Source organism: Gekko japonicus, unplaced genomic scaffold, assembly GCF_001447785.1.
Source record: "Gekko japonicus isolate JY-2015 unplaced genomic scaffold, Gekko_japonicus_V1.1 scaffold665, whole genome shotgun sequence".
NCBI classification, from domain to species: Eukaryota; Metazoa; Chordata; class Lepidosauria; order Squamata; family Gekkonidae; genus Gekko; species Gekko japonicus.
The window spans coordinates 689974-693692 of NW_015170294.1; positions in this window are offsets into that span (position 1 = coordinate 689974).

Consider the following 3719-nt stretch of genomic DNA (forward strand, 5'->3'; position numbering starts at 1 on the left):
CTTTTTGAGGGAGAATGCTACTCCTCATGGGGGGGATGCTGGTTCGTGGTGTAGGTCGTTGCAAGATGCATGGCCTCTATTGTGTCAAACCCTGGATGCTGCAAAAGCAGCTTATAAGGCCCAAGCAGATAAGGGAAGGGTGGTGGGATTGGATTTAAAACCTGGTGATCTGGTGTATGTTTCTACTAAGAACATCAAGATGTTAAGACCGTGTAAGAAACTGGGTTGGAAGTTTATTGGGCCTTTCAAAGTGCATAAAATCATCAATGACGTGGCTGTTGATGTTGAACTGCCGAAAAATCTAAGGGCTTTACATTCTGTTTTCCACAAGAGTTTGTTAAAGAAGGACCCTGGTACCTCTACCTGGAGGCCCTCAGTGACTCCCCCTCCGCCTGTGCTACTGGAAGGGGATGAACATTTTGAGGTTGCGGACATCCTCGACTCCAAACTGAAACGTGGTAAACTCTGGTACCTCATTATCTACCTGGAGGCCCTCAGTGGATCCCCCTCCGCCTGTGCTACTGGAGGGGGATGAACATTTTGAGGTTGCGGACATCCTCGACTCCAAACTGAAACGTGGTAAACTCTGGTACCTCATTGAGTGGGTGGACTTCGGACCCCAGCACCGTGAATGGGTGGAAGAAAGGGATATTCGGGCCCCTTATCTGATTCGTAAGTTCCACAAGAAGTTCCCGGACAAACCGGGAGGCCTCCCGCCCAAACCGGGAGATCTCCCGCCCTGCCCGGGAGACGGGGGGTAGGATGTATTTTCGAGGGGGCAGTATGTCAGCGAGCTGCCATTGTGTTCTGTGTTACCTGTACGGCTGTACAGTTCATTCCCCTCCCTCTGCCTGCTAGCTTGTATTTTACTCTGCTGTAACGCTTAAGCCAAACATCTGGAGGACGTGGTGTAGGAGGTGAGCTTGAATGCTAGCTTGTTGCCTTAAGAGCCTGGGAATTGCACCTATGTTATGTCTGGAGATAGTAGTGTTCCCAGGGATTGAGCGCGCAACCGTTTCCATTTACCCGCCAGCGGGAAAGTGATCCATTGGTTGGTACCTTGTTTAAATCTCTTTATTATGCTTGCCCTAGCTGTTTGTACCCATTCCTAACAAAGGACTTGTTTGAGTATCTTTCCAAAGCTTTGAAATAAATTTTGCTTTTCTGAAACGTGGATTTATTCTCGATGCTTGGGGATCCAACAATATGTTAGTATGTATTCTTCAGATGTGACGCAATACTACTAGCCCCTGACTGATGGGTCTAAGTTGATTGTCCACAATTTTGCACAGGGGAGGGTTGGAATATGCAAATCCCAAAGGAAAACTGATAGCACTTTGAGGTTAAACAACTGTGCCTTTGAGGGAGTATAATTTCCACGCCAGACATTATTTTGAGAAGGATTTCTAGAAAATCTATCATTTAGATCTGTATGTCAATTGTTTTATAGAGGATTCCTTACTAGAGAGGGGAAATAATCCCTTACCAGAAAGATTGTCCATGGTGATTACATTGCATAACAATTAACTATGCTTGTAAGAGTTTTGGTTCATATCACCTAACGAAACTCTAGACTTCCCATTGTAATGTGAATCTAATATTCTCCAAGCTGATGAGTCCTCCTAATGAGCCATTTCTCTGATTGTGTATACCTGGAAAATTGCAATCTTTTCTGCTCTTAGCAACTTAAGAAAGTTCAAGCCTCTTTTTACAGTTCATATTGCTTAGTCATTTTCATTTAGATTTAGTGTGTTCTTTATAAAACACACATACGCACACTAAAACATATTTTGCCAAAGCCCCATTTAATTGCAAACTGCTTCTTATTTGTCAATTTGCAATTTAGATCTAATAAATTTTCCTAATTTAGAATAAATATAACAACATAACTGAAGCACCTGTTTGGGTGCTTACAGACATTCCAATCCCATTTATTTCATCTGGTCTATCTTGATGTATATAATTAAAATTTAACTTCCTTTCCCCTGAGTGGGTGTGGTTTCAGATGATCATTTAGAATCTGGGATGGGGTTTGTTTGTTTGCTGAAAAACTGAGTGTTGGTATATCTTGTTAGATCACCGAATGTGGTGAGATAAAAGGTCATTCCCTCTTGACATTACCCAGTTTTCATACTTTATAAGGGCCTGATTTCATCATATGCTAACCAATCCTCCCTCTAAACTGTAGAATCTTGTGAGCAAGAATTCTACTTTGTGAGCTACTGGCATTAAAGTTGTGAGTGAGCAATTTGGCTGCTACATAAATTAGTTTGCTCTGGAGCCTTCCTTCCTGAGCTAAGACAAAAATGTATGAGCCAGAGGTTAGAAAACTGTGAGCTAGCTCACATTAACTCAGCTTAGAGGGAACACTGATGCTAACATAGATAATATATGTATCAATGACTACTGGCTATGGCACCTAAATGGAATTTCATAAGACATAGGTATCTCTGAATAACAAATACCTCAAACAGCAGGAGCTGGGTTTTTTGCCTTGCTTATGAGTCTCTTACTTTGAAACAGGATATTGGTTAGATGGAACTTTGGTCTGATCCAGCAGGTTCTTCTCCTGTTCTTCTCTCAAAGCATAAATACATTTCTTCTCCCCCACCCCCAGAAAAAGATTCTCTCCATTTCCTACTGCCTTGTTTCTCTGCCAACACTGGCAAAATGATCAACCATTTTAAAATTGTTTTCTGTTTTGAAGTTCTAATGTTGAAGGGTTCTAACAGACGTTAATCTGAGTTGTTTTGTTTTAAATAGCTGCATGATTCTTTTCCAAATCTATGTAACATTTTAATCTCCAAACTGGGAAATCTGAGTGTGAATTACAGTATGAGTGTCAAGATTATCATGAGCATGTATACATATTCTATAATGTATATAAAGATAATTAAATGTGTCATTGTCACTACACACACTTAGAATTGAAGTGTGAACTTGTGAAGCCCTAGATTTCCTTCTCTCTTGTTATGAGAAATTGTTTTTATAGGCTATGTTGCTCAGTCCCTGCAGTTTTCACACCTTAAAGCAGAAATGTAACCTTTTATTGGTACTCACTGTTAATCTGTGAGGGGGAGGTGCTTTCACACTGTGCTTGTTGTGGCATTTTCTCCCACTTGTCAGTACTAAGCTCTTCCATTTTGAACAGGTTTCTGATGCCAACGGCACTTGAAGAAAGGTTGTAGAGGGCTTTTCCAAAGAATTATTATTATTTTTTGGTCAGGAAACTTACCTCATTAGGGACTAATTATTCCATGTAATAGTGCAACCACTGGCAGTGTCTGAAAAATGTTCATCATTGTCTTTTTGCAGCTAAATAGTTGTTTTATATACTGAAAATTGTGTGTAGGAAGATGCGTGCAGTGACTATACTATTTGATTCAAGAGGAGATGTGTGTGTATAAAAGAGTACCTTCATATAGAAGTATTTCACTCTTGAATCTTATTCCAAGTGTTCAGCAAAATAAATTTCTCAAAGTGTCTTTCTAAAACCCATAACTCCAATTCATACCACTTGGGACTATGGTTTAGTGTTAGAGCATATGCCTTGCAGACTTCAGGATCAATCTAGTTTTAAAATGTTTTATTAGCTGATCTCTCCAGTTAAAACAAGGGGAGGTTCTCAGTTAACTGAGAAAGATCTTTACCTGAGCCCTTGGAAAGCAGTTGGCAGTACTAAGCTAAATAAACTAATGGTCTGACCATGGCAAATGGCT